Consider the following 20,499-nt stretch of genomic DNA (forward strand, 5'->3'; position numbering starts at 1 on the left):
CCTAATCGAGCTGGACAGATTGACCCTTTAGCGCATTGGCTTCTGGGTTCCGGATGCTGCGTATAAGTCAAATGCACAGGCAATCGAAGCTGCTCGGTTTGCGCCGCATGTGTTCCACTCGATAAAAACGAAAATAACCTAATCGAGCTGGACAGATTGACCCTTTAACGCATTGGCTTCTGGGTTCCGGATGCTGCGTATAAGTCAAATGCACAGGCAATCGAAGCGGGTCGGTTCGCGCCGCACGGGTTCCACTCGATAAAGACGACAATACCCAAATCGAGCTAGACAGTTTGACCCTTTAGCGCATTGGCTTCTGGGTTCCGGATGCTGCGTATAAGTCAAATGCACAGGCAATCGAAGCTCCTCGGTTCGCGCCGCATGTGTTCCACTCCATAGAGACGACAATAACCAAATCGGGCTGGACAAATTTGACCCTTTAGCGCATTGGCTCTTGGGTTCCGGATGCTGTGCATAAGTCAAATGCACAGGCAATCGAAGCTGCTCGGTTCGCGCCGCATGTGTTCCACTCGATAAAGACGACAATAACCGAATCGAGTTGGACAGATTGACCCTTTAACGCATTGGCTTCTGGGTTCCGGATGCTGCGTATAAGTCAAATGCACAGGCAATGGAAGCTGCTCGGTTCGCGCCGCATGTGTTCCACTCGATAAAGACGACAATAACCGAATCGAGCTGGAGAGATTGACCCTTTAACGCATTGGCTTCTGGGTTCCGGATGTTGCGTATAAGTCAAATGCACAGGCAATCGAAGCTGCTTCGTTCGCGCCGCATGTGTTCCACTCGATAAAAACGACAGTAACCAAATCGAGCTGGACAGATTGACCCTTTAGCGCATTGGATCCAGGGTTCCGGATGCTGCGTATAAGTCAAATGCACAGGCAATCGAAGCTGCTCGGTTCGCGCCGCATGTGTTCCACTCGATAAGACGGCAGTAACCAAATCGAGCTGGGCAGATTGACCCTTTAGCGCATTGGCTCCTGGGTTCCGAATGCTGCGTATAAGTGAAATGCACAGGCAATCGAAGCTCCTCGGTTCGCGCCGCATGTGTACCACTCGATAAAGACGACAATAACCAAACCGAGCAGGACAGATTGACCCTTTAACGCATTGGCTTCTGGGTTCCGGATGCTGTGTAAAGTCAAATGCACAGGCAATCGAAGCTGCTCGGTTCGCGCCGCACGTGTTCCACTCGATAAAGACGACAATAACCAAATCGAGCTAGACAGTTTGACCCTTTAGCGCATTGGCTTCTGGGTTCCGGATGCTGCCTATAAGTCAAATGCACAGGCAATCGAAGCTGCTCGGTTCGCGCCGCACGTGTTCCACTCGATAAAGACCACAATAACCAAATCGAGCTAGACAGTTTGACCCTTTAGCGCATTGGCTTCTGGGTTCCGGATGCTGCCTATAAGTCAAATGAACAGGCAATAGAAGCTGCTCGGTTCGCGCCGCACGTGTTCCACTCAATAGAGACGACAATAACCAAATCGGGCTGGACAGATTTGACCCTTTATCGCATTGGCTTCTGTGTTCCGGATGCTGCGTATAAATCAAATGCACAGGCAATCGAAGCTGCTCGGTTCGCGCCGCACGTGTTTCACTCGATAAAGACGACAATAACCAAATCGAGCTGGACAGATTGTCCCTTTAGCGCATTGGCTTCTGGGTTCCGGATACTGCGTATAATTCAAATGCAAAGGCAATCGAAGCTGCTCGGTGCGCGCCGCACGTGTTCCACTGGATAAAGACGACAATAAACAAATCGAGCTGGACAGACTGACCCTTTAGCGCATTGGCTTTTGGGTTCCGGATGCTGTGTAAAGTCAAATGCACAGGCAATCGAAGCTGGTCGGTTCGCGCCGCACGTGTTCCACTCGATAAAGACGACAATAACCAAATCGAGCTAGACAGTTTGACCCTTTAGCGCATTGGCTTCTGGGTTCCGGATGCTGCGTATAAGTCAAATGCACAGGCAATCGAAGCTCCTCGGTTCGCGCCGCATGTGTACCACTCGATAAAGACGACAATAACCAAACCGAGCTGGACAGATTCACCCTTTAGCGCATTGGCTCTTGGGTTCCGGATGCTGCGTATAAGTCAAATGCACAGGCAATCGAAGCTGCTCGGTTCGCGCCGCATGTGTTCCACTCGATAAAGACGACAGTAACCAAACCGAGCTGGACAGATTGACCCTTTAGCGCATTGGCTCTTGGGTTCCGGATGCTGCGTATAAGTCAAATGCACAGGCAATCGAAACTCCTCGGTTCGCGCCGCATGTGTTCCACTCGATAAAGACGACAGTAACCAAATGGAGCTGGACAGATTGACCCTTTAGCGCATTGGCTCCTGGGTTCCGGATGCTGCGTATAAGTCAAATGCACAGGCAATCGAAGCTGCTCGGTTCGCGCCGCATGTGTTCCACTCGATAAAGACGACAATAACCGAATCGAGCTGGAGAGATTGACACTTTAACGCATTGGCTTCTGGGTTCCGGATGCTGCGTATAAGTCAAATGCACAGGCAATCGAAGCTGCTCGGTTTGCGCCGCATGTGTTCGACTCGATAAAAACGAAAATAACCTAATCGAGCTGGACAGATTGACCCTTTAGCGCATTGGCTTCTGGGTTCCGGATGCTGCGTATAAGTCAAATGCACAGGCAATCGAAGCTGCTCGGTTTGCGCCGCATGTGTTCCACTCGATAAAAACGAAAATAACCTAATCGAGCTGGACAGATTGACCCTTTAACGCATTGGCTTCTGGGTTCCGGATGCTGCGTATAAGTCAAATGCACAGGCAATCGAAGCTGCTCGGTTCGCGCCGCATGAGTTCCACTCGATAAAGACGACAGTAACCAAACCGAGCTGGACAGATTGACCCTTTAGCGCATTGGCTCCTGGGTTCCGCATGCTGCATATAACTCAAATGCACAGGCAATCGAAGCTGCTCGGTTCGCGCCGCGTGTGTTCCACTCGATAAAGACGACAATAACCAAATCGTGGTGGACAGATTGACCCTTTAACGCATTGCCCTCTGGGTTCCGGATGCTGCGTATAAGTCAAATGCACAGGCAATCGAAGCTGCTTGGTTCGCGCCGCATGTGTTCCACTCGATAAAGACGACAGTAACCTAATCGAGCTGGACAGATTGACGCTTTAGCGCATTGGCTCCTGGGTTCCGGATGCTGCGTATAAGTCAAATGCACAGGCAATCGAAGCTCCTCGGTTCGCGCCGCATGTGTACCACTCGATAAAGCCGACTATAACATAACCGAGCTGGACAGATTGACCCTTTAACGCATTGGCTTCTGGGTTCCGGATGCTGTGTAAAGTCAAATGCACAGGCAATCGAAGCTGCTCGGTGCGCGCCGCACGTGTTCCACTCGATAAAGACGACAGTAACCAAATGGAGCTGGACAGATTGACCCTTTAGCGCATTGGCTCTTGGGTTCCGGATGCTGCGTATAAGTCAAATGCACAGGCAATCGAAGCTCCTCGGTTCGCGCCGCATGTGTACCACTCGCTAAAGACGACAATAACCAAACTGAGCTGGACAGATTGACCCTTTAACGCATTGGCTTCTGGGTTCCGGATGCTGCGTATAAGTCAAATGCACAGGCAATCGAAGCTCCTCGGTTCGCGCCGCATGTGTACCACTCGATAAAGACGACAATAACCAAACCGAGCTGGACAGATTCACCCTTTAGCGCATTGGCTCTTGGGTTCCGGATGCTGCGTATAAGTCAAATGGACAGGCAATCGAAGCTGCTCGGTTCGCGCCGCATGTGTTCCACTCGATAAAGACGACAGTAACCAAACCGAGCTGGACAGATTGACCCTTTAGCGCATTGGCTCTTGGGTTCCGGATGCTGCGTATAAGTCAAATGCACAGGCAATCGAAGCTCCTCGGTTCGCGCCGCATGTGTTCCACTCGATAAAGACGACAGTAACCAAATGGAGCTGGACAGATTGACCCTTTAGCGCATTGGCTCCTGGGTTCCGGATGCTGCGTATAAGTCAAATGCACAGGCAATCGAAGCTGCTCGGTTCGCGCCGCATGTGTTCCACTCGATAAAGACGACAATAACCGAATCGAGCTGGAGAGATTGACACTTTAACGCATTGGCTTCTGGGTTCCGGATGCTGCGTATAAGTCAAATGCACAGGCAATCGAAGCTCCTCGGTTCGCGCCGCATGTGTACCACTCGATAAAGACGACAATAACCAAACCGAGCTGGACAGATTGACCCTTTAACGCATTGGCTTCTGGGTTCCGGATGCTGTGTAAAGTCAAATGCACAGGCAATCGAAGCTGCTCGTTTCGCGCCGCACGTGTTCCACTCGATAAAGACGACAGTAACCAAATGGAGCTGGACAGATTGACCCTTTAGCGCATTGGCTCCTGGGTTCCGGATGCTGCGTATAAGTCAAATGCACAGGCAATCGAAGCTCCTCGGTTCGCGCCGCATGTGTACCACTCGATAAAGACGACAATAACCAAACCGAGCTGGACAGATTGACCCTTTAACGCATTGGCTTCTGGGTTCCGGATGCTGCGTATAAGTCAAATGCACAGGAAATCGAAGCTCCTCGGTTCGCGCCGCATGTGTACCACTCGATAAAGACGGCAATAACCAAACCGAGCTGGACAGATTGACCCTTTAGCGCATTGGCTCTTGGGTTCCGGATGCTGCGTATAAGTCAAATGCACAGGCAATCGAAGCTGCTCGGTTCGCGCCGCATGTGTTCCACTCGATAAAGACGACAGTAACCAAATGGAGCTGGGCAGATTGACCCTTTAGCGCATTGGCTCCTGGGTTCCGGATGCTGCGTATAAGTCAAATGCACAGGCAATCGAAGCTGCTCGGTTCGCGCCGCATGTGTTCCACTCGATAAAGACGACAGTAACCAAATGGAGCTGGACAGATTGACCCTTTAACGCATTGGCTTCTGGGTTCCGGATGTTGCGTATAAGTCAAATGCACAGGCAATGGAAGCTGCTCGGTTCGCGCCGCATGTGTTCCACTCGATAAAGACGACAATAACCGAATCGAGCTGGAGAGATTGACACTTTAACGCATTGGCTTCTGGGTTCCGGATACTGCGTATAAGTCAAATGCACAGGCAATCGAAGCTCCTCGGTTCGCGCCGCATGTGTACCACTCGATAAAGACGACAATAACCAAACCGAGCTGGACAGATTGACCCTTTAACGCATTGGCTTCTGGGTTCCGGATGCTGTGTAAAGTCAAATGCACAGGCAATCGAAGCTGCTCGGTTCGCGCCGCACGTGTTCCACTCGATAAAGACGACAATAACCAAATCGAGCTAGACAGTTTGACCCTTTAGCGCATTGGCTTCTGGGTTCCGGATGCTGCCTATAAGTCAAATGCACAGGCAATCGAAGCTGCTCGGTTCGCGCCGCACCTGTTCCACTCGATAAAGACCACAATAACCAAACGAGCTAGACAGTTTGACCCTTTAGCGCATTGGCTTCTGGGTTCCGGATGCTGCCTATAAGTCAAATGCACAGGCAATGGAAGCTGCTCGGTTCGCGCCGCACGTGTTCCACTCAATAGAGACGACAATAACCAAATCGGGCTGGACAGATTTGACCCTTTATCGCATTGGCTTCTGTGTTCCGGATGCTGCGTATAAGTCAAATGCACAGGCAATCGAAGCTGCTCGGTTCGCGCCGCACGTGTTTCACTCGATAAAGACGACAATAACCAAATCGAGCTGGACAGATTGTCCCTTTAGCGCATTGGCTTCTGGGTTCCGGACACTGCGTATAATTCAAATGCAAAGGCAATCGAAGCTGCTCGGTGCGCGCCGCACGTGTTCCACTGGATAAAGACGACAATAAACAAATCGAGCTGGACAGACTGACCCTTTAGCGCATTGGCTTTTGGGTTCCGGATGCTGTGTAAAGTCAAATGCACAGGCAATCGAAGCTGGTCGGTTCGCGCCCCACGTGTTCCACTCGATAAAGACGACAATAACCAAATCGAGCTAGACAGTTTGACCCTTTAGCGCATTGGCTTCTGGGTTCCGGATGCTGCGTGTAAGTCAAATGCACAGGCAATCGAAGCTGCTCGGTGCGCGCCGCACGTGTTCCACTGGATAAAGACGACAATAACCAAATCGAGCTAGACAGTTTGACCCTTTAGCGCATTGGCTTCTGGGTTCCGGATGCTGCGTATAAGTCAAATGCACAGGCAATCGAAGCTCCTCGGTTCGCGCCGCATGTGTTCCACTTTATAGAGACGACAATAACCAAATCGGGCTGGACAGATTGACCCTTTAGCGCATTGGCTTCTGGGTTCCGGATGCTGCGTATAAGTCAAATGCACAGGCAATCGAAGCTGCTCGGCTTGCGCCGCATGTGTTCCACTCGATAAAAACGAAAATAACCTAATCGAGCTGGACAGATTGACCCTTTAACGCATTGGCTTCTGGGTTCCGGATGCTGCGTATAAGTCAAATGCACAGGCAATCGAAGCTGGTCGGTTCGCGCCGCACGTGTTCCACTCGATAAAGACGACAATAACCAAATCGAGCTAGACAGTTTGACCCTTTAGCGCATTGGCTTCTGGGTTCCGGATGCTGCGTATAAGTCAAATGCACAGGCAATCGAAGCTCCTCGGTTCGCGCCGCATGTGTTCCACTCCATATAGACGACAATAACCAAATCGGGCTGGACAAATTTGACCCTTTAGCGCATTGGCTCTTGGGTTCCGGATGCTGTGTATAAGTCAAATACACAGGCAATCGAAGCTGCTCGGTTCGCGCCGCATGTGTTCCACTCGATAAAGACGACAATAACCGAATCGAGCTGGAGAGATTGACCCTTTAACGCATTGGCTTCTGGGTTCCGGATGTTGCGTATAAGTCAAATGCACAGGCTATCGAAGCTGCTCGGTTTGCGCCGCATGTGTTCCACTCGATAAAAACGAAAATAACCTAATCGAGCTGGACAGATTGACCCTTTAACGCATTGGCTTCTGGGTTCCGGATGCTGCGTATAAGTCAAATGCACAGGCAATCGAAGCTGCTCGGTTCGCGCCGCATGTGTTCCACTCGATAAAGACGACAATAACGAATTCGAGCTGGACAGATTGACCCTTTAACGCATTGGCTTCTGGGTTCCGGATGTTGCGTATAAGTCAAATGCACAGGCAATGGAAGCTGCTCGGTTCGCGCCGCATGTGTTCCACTCGATAAAGACGACAATAAACAAATCGAGCTGGACAGACTGACCCTTTAGCGCATTGGCTTTTGGGTTCCGGATGCTGCGTAAAGTCAAATGGACAGGCAATCGAAGCTGGTCGGTTCGCGCCGCACGTGTTCCACTCGATAAAGACGACAATAACCAAATCGAGCTAGAAAGTTTGACCCTTTAGCGCATTGGCTTCTGGGTTCCGGATGCTGCGTATAAGTCAAATGCACAGGCAATCGAAGCTCCTCGGTTCGCGCCGCATGTGTTCCACTCCATAGAGACGACAATAACCAAATCGGGCTGGACAAATTTGACCCTTTAGCGCATTGGCTCTTGGGTTCCGGATGCTGTGTATAAGTCAAATGCACAGGCAATCGAAGCTGCTCGGTTCGCGCCGCATGTGTTCCACTCGATAAAGACGACAATAACCGAATCGAGCTGGAGAGATTGACCCTTTAACGCATTGGCTTCTGGGTTCCGGATGTTGCGTATAAGTCAAATGCACAGGCTATCGAAGCTGCTCGGTTTGCGCCGCATGTGTTCCACTCGATAAAAACGAAAATAACCTAATCGAGCTGGACAGATTGACCCTTTAACGCATTGGCTTCTGGGTTCCGGATGCTGCGTATAAGTCAAATGCACAGGCAATCGAAGCTGCTCGGTTCGCGCCGCATGTGTTCCACTCGATAAAGACGACAATAACGAAATCGAGCTGGACAGATTGACCCTTTAACGCATTGGCTTCTGGGTTCCGGATGTTGCGTATAAGTCAAATGCACAGGCAATGGAAGCTGCTCGGTTCGCGCCGCACGTGTTTCACTCGATAAAGACAATAACCAAATCGAGCTGGACAGATTGTCCCTTTAGCGCATTGGCTTCTGGGTTCCGGATACTGCGTATAATTCAAATGCAAAGGCAATCGAAGCTGCTCGGTGCGCGCCGCACGTGTTCCACTGGATAAAGACGACAATAAACAAATCGAGCTGGACAGACTGACCCTTTAGCGCATTGGCTTTTGGGTTCCGGATGCTGTGTAAAGTCAAATGCACAGGCAATCGAAGCTGCTTCGTTCGCGCCGCATGTGTACCACTCGATAAAGACGACAATAACCAAACCGAGCTGGACAGATTGACCCTTTAACGCATTGGCTTCTGGGTTCCGGATGCTGTGTAAAGTCAAATGCACAGGCAATCGAAGCTTCTCGGTTCGCGCCGCACGTGTTCCACTCGATAAAGACGACAATAACCAAATCGAGCTAGACAGTTTGACCCTTTAGCGCATTGGCTTCTGGGTTCCGGATGCTGCCTATAAGTCAAATGCACAGGCAATCGAAGCTGCTCGGTTCGCGCCGCACGTGTTCCACTCGATAAAGACCACAATAACCAAATCGAGCTAGACAGTTTGACCCTTTAGCGCACTGGCTTCTGGGTTCCGGATGCTGCCTATAAGTCAAATGCACAGGCAATCGAAGCTGCTCGGTTCGCGCCGCACGTGTTCCACTCAATAGAGACGACAATAACCAAATCGGGCTGGACAGATTTGACCCTTTATCGCATTGGCTTCTGTGTTCCGGATGCTGCGTATAAGTCAAATGCACAGGCAATCGAAGCTGCTCGGTTCGCGCCGCACGTGTTTCACTCGATAAAGACAATAACCAAATCGAGCTGGACAGATTGTCCCTTTAGCGCATTGGCTTCTGGGTTCCGGATACTGCGTATAATTCAAATGCAAAGGCAATCGAAGCTGCTCGGTGCGCGCCGCACGTGTTCCACTCTATAGAGATGACAATAACCAAATCGGGCTGGACAAATTTGACCCTTTAGCTCATTGGCTTCTGGGTTCCGGATGCTGTGTATAAGTCAAATGCAGAGGCAATCGAAGCTGCTCGGTTCGCGCCGCACGTGTTCCACTCGATAAAGACGACAATAACCAAATCGAGCTGGACAGATTGACCCTTTAGCGCATTGGCTTCTGGGTTCCGAATGCTGCGTATAAGTCAAATGCACAGGCAATCGAAGCTGCTCGGTTTGCGCCGCATGTGTTCGACTCGATAAAAACGAAAATAACCTAATCGAGCTGGACAGATTGACCCTTTAGCGCATTGGCTTCTGGGTTCCGGATGCTGCGTATAAGTCAAATGCACAGGCAATCGAAGCTGCTCGGTTTGCGCCGCATGTGTTCCACTCGATAAAAACGAAAATAACCTAATCGAGCTGGACAGATTGACCCTTTAACGCATTGGCTTCTGGGTTCCGGATGCTGCGTATAAGTCAAATGCACAGGCAATCGAAGCGGGTCGGTTCGCGCCGCACGTGTTCCACTCGATAAAGACGACAATACCCAAATCGAGCTAGACAGTTTGACCCTTTAGCGCATTGGCTTCTGGGTTCCGGATGCTGCGTATAAGTCAAATGCACAGGCAATCGAAGCTCCTCGGTTCGCGCCGCATGTGTTCCACTCCATAGAGACGACAATAACCAAATCGGGCTGGACAAATTTGACCCTTTAGCGCATTGGCTCTTGGGTTCCGGATGCTGTGCATAAGTCAAATGCACAGGCAATCGAAGCTGCTCGGTTCGCGCCGCATGTGTTCCACTCGATAAAGACGACAATAACCGAATCGAGCTGGAGAGATTGACCCTTTAACGCATTGGCTTCTGGGTTCCGGATGTTGCGTATAAGTCAAATGCACAGGCTATCGAAGCTGCTCGGTTTGCGCCGCATGTGTTCCACTCGATAAAAACGAAAATAACCTAATCGAGTTGGACAGATTGACCCTTTAACGCATTGGCTTCTGGGTTCCGGATGCTGCGTATAAGTCAAATGCACAGGCAATGGAAGCTGCTCGGTTCGCGCCGCATGTGTTCCACTCGATAAAGACGACAATAACCGAATCGAGCTGGAGAGATTGACCCTTTAACGCATTGGCTTCTGGGTTCCGGATGTTGCGTATAAGTCAAATGCACAGGCAATCGAAGCTGCTTCGTTCGCGCCGCATGTGTTCCACTCGATAAAAACGACAGTAACCAAATCGAGCTGGACAGATTGACCCTTTAGCGCATTGGATCCAGGGTTCCGGATGCTGCGTATAAGTCAAATGCACAGGCAATCGAAGCTGCTCGGTTCGCGCCGCATGTGTTCCACTCGATAAGACGGCAGTAACCAAATCGAGCTGGGCAGATTGACCCTTTAGCGCATTGGCTCCTGGGTTCCGAATGCTGCGTATAAGTGAAATGCACAGGCAATCGAAGCTCCTCGGTTCGCGCCGCATGTGTACCACTCGATAAAGACGACAATAACCAAACCGAGCAGGACAGATTGACCCTTTAACGCATTGGCTTCTGGGTTCCGGATGCTGTGTAAAGTCAAATGCACAGGCAATCGAAGCTGCTCGGTTCGCGCCGCACGTGTTCCACTCGATAAAGACGACAATAACCAAATCGAGCTAGACAGTTTGACCCTTTAGCGCATTGGCTTCTGGGTTCCGGATGCTGCCTATAAGTCAAATGCACAGGCAATCGAAGCTGCTCGGTTCGCGCCGCACGTGTTCCACTCGATAAAGACCACAATAACCAAATCGAGCTAGACAGTTTGACCCTTTAGCGCATTGGCTTCTGGGTTCCGGATGCTGCCTATAAGTCAAATGAACAGGCAATAGAAGCTGCTCGGTTCGCGCCGCACGTGTTCCACTCAATAGAGACGACAATAACCAAATCGGGCTGGACAGATTTGACCCTTTATCGCATTGGCTTCTGTGTTCCGGATGCTGCGTATAAGTCAAATGCACAGGCAATCGAAGCTGCTCGGTTCGCGCCGCACGTGTTTCACTCGATAAAGACGACAATAACCAAATCGAGCTGGACAGATTGTCCCTTTAGCGCATTGGCTTCTGGGTTCCGGATACTGCGTATAATTCAAATGCAAAGGCAATCGAAGCTGCTCGGTGCGCGCCGCACGTGTTCCACTGGATAAAGACGACAATAAACAAATCGAGCTGGACAGACTGACCCTTTAGCGCATTGGCTTTTGGGTTCCGGATGCTGTGTAAAGTCAAATGCACAGGCAATCGAAGCTGGTCGGTTCGCGCCGCACGTGTTCCACTCGATAAAGACGACAATAACCAAATCGAGCTAGACAGTTTGACCCTTTAGCGCATTGGCTTCTGGGTTCCGGATGCTGCGTATAAGTCAAATGCACAGGCAATCGAAGCTCCTCGGTTCGCGCCGCATGTGTACCACTCGATAAAGACGACAATAACCAAACCGAGCTGGACAGATTCACCCTTTAGCGCATTGGCTCTTGGGTTCCGGATGCTGCGTATAAGTCAAATGCACAGGCAATCGAAGCTGCTCGGTTCGCGCCGCATGCGTTCCACTCGATAAAGACGACAGTAACCAAACCGAGCTGGACAGATTGACCCTTTAGCGCATTGGCTCTTGGGTTCCGGATGCTGCGTATAAGTCAAATGCACAGGCAATCGAAGCTCCTCGGTTCGCGCCGCATGTGTTCCACTCGATAAAGACGACAGTAACCAAATGGAGCTGGACAGATTGACCCTTTAGCGCATTGGCTCCTGGGTTCCGGATGCTGCGTATAAGTCAAATGCACAGGCAATCGAAGCTGCTCGGTTCGCGCCGCATGTGTTCCACTCGATAAAGACGACAATAACCGAATCGAGCTGGAGAGATTGACACTTTAACGCATTGGCTTCTGGGTTCCGGATGCTGCGTATAAGTCAAATGCACAGGCAATCGAAGCTGCTCGGTTTGCGCCGCATGTGTTCGACTCGATAAAAACGAAAATAACCTAATCGAGCTGGACAGATTGACCCTTTAGCGCATTGGCTTCTGGGTTCCGGATGCTGCGTATAAGTCAAATGCACAGGCAATCGAAGCTGCTCGGTTTGCGCCGCATGTGTTCCACTCGATAAAAACGAAAATAACCTAATCGAGCTGGACAGATTGACCCTTTAACGCATTGGCTTCTGGGTTCCGGATGCTGCGTATAAGTCAAATGCACAGGCAATCGAAGCTGCTCGGTTCGCGCCGCATGAGTTCCACTCGATAAAGACGACAGTAACCAAACCGAGCTGGACAGATTGACCCTTTAGCGCATTGGCTCCTGGGTTCCGCATGCTGCATATAACTCAAATGCACAGGCAATCGAAGCTGCTCGGTTCGCGCCGCGTGTGTTCCACTCGATAAAGACGACAATAACCAAATCGTGGTGGACAGATTGACCCTTTAACGCATTGCCCTCTGGGTTCCGGATGCTGCGTATAAGTCAAATGCACAGGCAATCGAAGCTGCTTGGTTCGCGCCGCATGTGTTCCACTCGATAAAGACGACAGTAACCTAATCGAGCTGGACAGATTGACGCTTTAGCGCATTGGCTCTTGGGTTCCGGATGCTGCGTATAAGTCAAATGCACAGGCAATCGAAGCTGCTCGGTTCGCGCCGCATGTGTTCCACTCGATAAAGACGACAGTAACCAAATGGAGCTGGACAGATTGACCCTTTAGCGCATTGGCTCCTGGGTTCCGGATGCTGCGTATAAGTCAAATGCACAGGCAATCGAAGCTCCTCGGTTCGCGCCGCATGTGTACCACTCGATAAAGACGACTATAACCAAACCGAGCTGGACAGATTGACCCTTTAACGCATTGGCTTCTGGGTTCCGGATGCTGTGTAAAGTCAAATGCACAGGCAATCGAAGCTGCTCGGTTCGCGCCGCACGTGTTCCACTCGATAAAGACGACAGTAACCAAATGGAGCTGGACAGATTGACCCTTTAGCGCATTGGCTCTTGGGTTCCGGATGCTGCGTATAAGTCAAATGCACAGGCAATCGAAGCTCCTCGGTTCGCGCCGCATGTGTACCACTCGATAAAGACGACAATAACCAAACTGAGCTGGACAGATTGACCCTTTAGCGCATTGGATCCAGGGTTCCGGATGCTGCGTATAAGTCAAATGCACAGGCAATCGAAGCTGCTCGGTTCGCGCCGCATGTGTTCCACTCGATAAGACGGCAGTAACCAAATCGAGCTGGGCAGATTGACCCTTTAGCGCATTGGCTCCTGGGTTCCGAATGCTGCGTATAAGTGAAATGCACAGGCAATCGAAGCTCCTCGGTTCGCGCCGCATGTGTACCACTCGATAAAGACGACAATAACCAAACCGAGCAGGACAGATTGACCCTTTAACGCATTGGCTTCTGGGTTCCGGATGCTGTGTAAAGTCAAATGCACAGGCAATCGAAGCTGCTCGGTTCGCGCCGCACGTGTTCCACTCGATAAAGACGACAATAACCAAATCGAGCTAGACAGTTTGACCCTTTAGCGCATTGGCTTCTGGGTTCCGGATGCTGCCTATAAGTCAAATGCACAGGCAATCGAAGCTGCTCGGTTCGCGCCGCACGTGTTCCACTCGATAAAGACCACAATAACCAAATCGAGCTAGACAGTTTGACCCTTTAGCGCATTGGCTTCTGGGTTCCGGATGCTGCCTATAAGTCAAATGAACAGGCAATAGAAGCTGCTCGGTTCGCGCCGCACGTGTTCCACTCAATAGAGACGACAATAACCAAATCGGGCTGGACAGATTTGACCCTTTATCGCATTGGCTTCTGTGTTCCGGATGCTGCGTATAAGTCAAATGCACAGGCAATCGAAGCTGCTCGGTTCGCGCCGCACGTGTTTCACTCGATAAAGACGACAATAACCAAATCGAGCTGGACAGATTGTCCCTTTAGCGCATTGGCTTCTGGGTTCCGGATACTGCGTATAATTCAAATGCAAAGGCAATCGAAGCTGCTCGGTGCGCGCCGCACGTGTTCCACTGGATAAAGACGACAATAAACAAATCGAGCTGGACAGACTGACCCTTTAGCGCATTGGCTTTTGGGTTCCGGATGCTGTGTAAAGTCAAATGCACAGGCAATCGAAGCTGGTCGGTTCGCGCCGCACGTGTTCCACTCGATAAAGACGACAATAACCAAATCGAGCTAGACAGTTTGACCCTTTAGCGCATTGGCTTCTGGGTTCCGGATGCTGCGTATAAGTCAAATGCACAGGCAATCGAAGCTCCTCGGTTCGCGCCGCATGTGTACCACTCGATAAAGACGACAATAACCAAACCGAGCTGGACAGATTCACCCTTTAGCGCATTGGCTCTTGGGTTCCGGATGCTGCGTATAAGTCAAATGCACAGGCAATCGAAGCTGCTCGGTTCGCGCCGCATGCGTTCCACTCGATAAAGACGACAGTAACCAAACCGAGCTGGACAGATTGACCCTTTAGCGCATTGGCTCTTGGGTTCCGGATGCTGCGTATAAGTCAAATGCACAGGCAATCGAAGCTCCTCGGTTCGCGCCGCATGTGTTCCACTCGATAAAGACGACAGTAACCAAATGGAGCTGGACAGATTGACCCTTTAGCGCATTGGCTCCTGGGTTCCGGATGCTGCGTATAAGTCAAATGCACAGGCAATCGAAGCTGCTCGGTTCGCGCCGCATGTGTTCCACTCGATAAAGACGACAATAACCGAATCGAGCTGGAGAGATTGACACTTTAACGCATTGGCTTCTGGGTTCCGGATGCTGCGTATAAGTCAAATGCACAGGCAATCGAAGCTGCTCGGTTTGCGCCGCATGTGTTCGACTCGATAAAAACGAAAATAACCTAATCGAGCTGGACAGATTGACCCTTTAGCGCATTGGCTTCTGGGTTCCGGATGCTGCGTATAAGTCAAATGCACAGGCAATCGAAGCTGCTCGGTTTGCGCCGCATGTGTTCCACTCGATAAAAACGAAAATAACCTAATCGAGCTGGACAGATTGACCCTTTAACGCATTGGCTTCTGGGTTCCGGATGCTGCGTATAAGTCAAATGCACAGGCAATCGAAGCTGCTCGGTTCGCGCCGCATGAGTTCCACTCGATAAAGACGACAGTAACCAAACCGAGCTGGACAGATTGACCCTTTAGCGCATTGGCTCCTGGGTTCCGCATGCTGCATATAACTCAAATGCACAGGCAATCGAAGCTGCTCGGTTCGCGCCGCGTGTGTTCCACTCGATAAAGACGACAATAACCAAATCGTGGTGGACAGATTGACCCTTTAACGCATTGCCCTCTGGGTTCCGGATGCTGCGTATAAGTCAAATGCACAGGCAATCGAAGCTGCTTGGTTCGCGCCGCATGTGTTCCACTCGATAAAGACGACAGTAACCTAATCGAGCTGGACAGATTGACGCTTTAGCGCATTGGCTCTTGGGTTCCGGATGCTGCGTATAAGTCAAATGCACAGGCAATCGAAGCTGCTCGGTTCGCGCCGCATGTGTTCCACTCGATAAAGACGACAGTAACCAAATGGAGCTGGACAGATTGACCCTTTAGCGCATTGGCTCCTGGGTTCCGGATGCTGCGTATAAGTCAAATGCACAGGCAATCGAAGCTCCTCGGTTCGCGCCGCATGTGTACCACTCGATAAAGACGACTATAACCAAACCGAGCTGGACAGATTGACCCTTTAACGCATTGGCTTCTGGGTTCCGGATGCTGTGTAAAGTCAAATGCACAGGCAATCGAAGCTGCTCGGTTCGCGCCGCACGTGTTCCACTCGATAAAGACGACAGTAACCAAATGGAGCTGGACAGATTGACCCTTTAGCGCATTGGCTCTTGGGTTCCGGATGCTGCGTATAAGTCAAATGCACAGGCAATCGAAGCTCCTCGGTTCGCGCCGCATGTGTACCACTCGATAAAGACGACAATAACCAAACTGAGCTGGACAGATTGACCATTTAACGCATTGGCTTCTGGGTTCCGGATGCTGCGTATAAGTCAAATGCACAGGCAATCGAAGCTCCTCGGTTCGCGCCGCATGTGTACCACTCGATAAAGACGACAATAACCAAACCGAGCTGGACAGATTCACCCTTTAGCGCATTGGCTCTTGGGTTCCGGATGCTGCGTATAAGTCAAATGGACAGGCAATCGAAGCTGCTCGGTTCGCGCCGCATGTGTTCCACTCGATAAAGACGACAGTAACCAAACCGAGCTGGACAGATTGACCCTTTAGCGCATTGGCTCTTGGGTTCCGGATGCTGCGTATAAGTCAAATGCACAGGCAATCGAAGCTCCTCGGTTCGCGCCGCATGTGTTCCACTCGATAAAGACGACAGTAACCAAATGGAGCTGGACAGATTGACCCTTTAGCGCATTGGCTCCTGGGTTCCGGATGCTGCGTATAAGTCAAATGCACAGGCAATCGAAGCTGCTCGGTTCGCGCCGCATGTGTTCCACTCGATAAAGACGACAATAACCGAATCGAGCTGGAGAGATTGACACTTTAACGCATTGGCTTCTGGGTTCCGGATGCTGCGTATAAGTCAAATGCACAGGCAATCGAAGCTCCTCGGTTCGCGCCGCATGTGTACCACTCGATAAAGACGACAACAACCAAACCGAGCTGGACAGATTGACCCTTTAACACATTGGCTTCTGGGTTCCGGATGCTGTGTAAAGTCAAATGCACAGGCAATCGAAGCTGCTCGTTTCGCGCCGCACGTGTTCCACTCGATAAAGACGACAGTAACCAAATGGAGCTGGACAGATTGACCCTTTAGCGCATTGGCTCCTGGGTTCCGGATGCTGCGTATAAGTCAAATGCACAGGCAATCGAAGCTCCTCGGTTCGCGCCGCATGTGTACCACTCGATAAAGACGACAATAACCAAACCGAGCTGGACAGATTGACCCTTTAACGCATTGGCTTCTGGGTTCCGGATGCTGCGTATAAGTCAAATGCACAGGAAATCGAAGCTCCTCGGTTCGCGCCGCATGTGTACCACTCGATAAAGACGACAATAACCAAACCGAGCTGGACAGATTGACCCTTTAGCGCATTGGCTCTTGGGTTCCGGATGCTGCGTATAAGTCAAATGCACAGGCAATCGAAGCTGCTCAGTTCGCGCCGCATGTGTTCCACTCGATAAAGACGACAGTAACCAAATGGAGCTGGGCAGATTGACCCTTTAGCGCATTGGCTCCTGGGTTCCGGATGCTGCGTATAAGTCAAATGCACAGGCAATCGAAGCTGCTCGGTTCGCGCCGCATGTGTTCCACTCGATAAAGACGACAGTAACCAAATGGAGCTGGACAGATTGACCCTTTAACGCATTGGCTTCTGGGTTCCGGATGTTGCGTATAAGTCAAATGCACAGGCAATGGAAGCTGCTCGGTTCGCGCCGCATGTGTTCCACTCGATAAAGACGACAATAACCGAATCGAGCTGGAGAGATTGACACTTTAACGCATTGGCTTCTGGGTTCCGGATGCTGCGTATAAGTCAAATGCACAGGCAATCGAAGCTCCTCGGTTCGCGCCGCATGTGTACCACTCGATAAAGACGACAATAACCAAACCGAGCTGGACAGATTGACCCTTTAACGCATTGGCTTCTGGGTTCCGGATGCTGTGTAAAGTCAAATGCACAGGCAATCGAAGCTGCTCGGTTCGCGCCGCACGTGTTCCACTCGATAAAGACGACAATAACCAAATCGAGCTAGACAGTTTGACCCTTTAGCGCATTGGCTTCTGGGTTCCGGATGCTGCCTATAAGTCAAATGCACAGGCAATCGAAGCTGCTCGGTTCGCGCCGCACCTGTTCCACTCGATAAAGACCACAATAACCAAATCGAGCTAGACAGTTTGACCCTTTAGCGCATTGGCTTCTGGGTTCCGGATGCTGCCTATAAGTCAAATGCACAGGCAATGGAAGCTGCTCGGTTCGCGCCGCACGTGTTCCACTCAATAGAGACGACAATAACCAAATCGGGCTGGACAGATTTGACCCTTTATCGCATTGGCTTCTGTGTTCCGGATGCTGCGTATAAGTCAAATGCACAGGCAATCGAAGCTGCTCGGTTCGCGCCGCACGTGTTTCACTCGATAAAGACGACAATAACCAAATCGAGCTGGACAGATTGTCCCTTTAGCGCATTGGCTTCTGGGTTCCGGATACTGCGTATAATTCAAATGCAAAGGCAATCGAAGCTGCTCGGTGCGCGCCGCACGTGTTCCACTGGATAAAGACGACAATAAACAAATCCAGCTGGACAGACTGACCCTTTAGCGCATTGGCTTTTGGGTTCCGGATGCTGTGTATAGTCAAATGCACAGGCAATCGAAGCTGGTCGGTTCGCGCCGCACGTGTTCCACTCGATAAAGACGACAATAACCAAATCGAGCTAGACAGTTTGACCCTTTAGCGCATTGGCTTCTGGGTTCCGGATGCTGCGTATAAGTCAAATGCACAGGCAATCGAAGCTGCTCGGTGCGCGCCGCACGTGTTCCACTGGATAAAGACGACAATAACCAAATCGAGCTAGACAGTTTGACCCTTTAGCGCATTGGCTTCTGGGTTCCGGATGCTGCGTATAAGTCAAATGCACAGGCAATCGAAGCTCCTCGGTTCGCGCCGCATGTGTTCCACTTTATAGAGACGACAATAACCAAATCGGGCTGGACAGATTGACCCTTTAGCGCATTGGCTTCTGGGTTCCGGATGCTGCGTATAAGTCAAATGCACAGGCAATCGAAGCTGCTCGGCTTGCGCCGCATGTGTTCCACTCGATAAAAACGAAAATAACCTAATCGAGCTGGACAGATTGACCCTTTAACGCATTGGCTTCTGGGTTCCGGATGCTGCGTATAAGTCAAATGCACAGGCAATCGAAGCTGGTCGGTTCGCGCCGCACGTGTTCCACTCGATAAAGACGACAATAACCAAATCGAGCTAGACAGTTTGACCCTTTAGCGCATTGGCTTCTGGGTTCCGGATGCTGCGTATAAGTCAAATGCACAGGCAATCGAAGCTCCTCGGTTCGCGCCGCATGTGTTCCACTCCATATAGACGACAATAACCAAATCGGGCTGGACAAATTTGACCCTTTAGCGCATTGGCTCTTGGGTTCCGGATGCTGTGTATAAGTCAAATACACAGGCAATCGAAGCTGCTCGGTTCGCGCCGCATGTGTTCCACTCGATAAAGACGACAATAACCGAATCGAGCTGGAGAGATTGACCCTTTAACGCATTGGCTTCTGGGTTCCGGATGTTGCGTATAAGTCAAATGCACAGGCTATCGAAGCTGCTCGGTTTGCGCCGCATGTGTTCCACTCGATAAAAACGAAAATAACCTAATCGAGCTGGACAGATTGACCCTTTAACGCATTGGCTTCTGGGTTCCGGATGCTGCGTATAAGTCAAATGCACAGGCAATCGAAGCTGCTCGGTTCGCGCCGCATGTGTTCCACTCGATAAAGACGACAATAACGAATTCGAGCTGGACAGATTGACCCTTTAACGCATTGGCTTCTGGGTTCCGGATGTTGCGTATAAGTCAAATGCACAGGCAATGGAAGCTGCTCGGTTCGCGCCGCATGTGTTCCACTCGATAAAGACGACAATAACCGAATCGAGCTGGAGAGATTGACCCTTTAACGCATTGGCTTCTGGGTTCCGGATGTTGCGTATAAGTCAAATGCACAGGCAATCGAAGCTGCTTCGTTCGCGCCGCATGTGTTCCACTCGATAAAAACGACAGTAACCAAATCGAGCTGGACAGATTGACCCTTTAGCGCATTGGATCCAGGGTTCCGGATGCTGCGTATAAGTCAAATGCACATGCAATCGAAGCTCCTCGGTTCGCGCCGCATGTGTACCACTCGATAAAGACGACAATAACAAAACCGAGCTGGACAGATTCACCCTTTAGCGCATTGGCTCTTGGGTTCCGGATGCTGCGTATAAGTCAAATGCACAGGCAATCGAAGCTGCTCGGTTCGCGCCGCATGTGTTCCACTCGATAAAGACGACAGTAACCAAACCGAGCTGGACAGATTGACCCTTTAGCGCATTGGCTCTTGGGTTCCGGATGCTGCGTATAAGTCAAATGCACAGGCAATCGAAGCTGCTCGTTTCGCGCCGCACGTGTTCCACTCGATAAAGACGACAGTAACCAAATGGAGCTGGACAGATTGACCCTTTAGCGCATTGGCTCCTGGGTTCCGGATGCTGCGTATAAGTCAAATGCACAGGCAATCGAAGCTCCTCGGTACGCGCCGCATGTGTACCACTCGATAAAGACGACAATAACCAAACCGAGCTGGACAGATTGACCCTTTAACGCATTGGCTTCTGGGTTCCGGATGCTGCGTATAAGTCAAATGCACAGGCAATCGAAGCTCCTCGGTTCGC

The sequence above is a fragment of the Amblyomma mixtum genome, chromosome 5 (assembly GCF_055824585.1).
Source record: "Amblyomma mixtum isolate Tamu chromosome 5, ASM5582458v1, whole genome shotgun sequence".
Taxonomy (NCBI): domain Eukaryota; kingdom Metazoa; phylum Arthropoda; class Arachnida; order Ixodida; family Ixodidae; genus Amblyomma; species Amblyomma mixtum.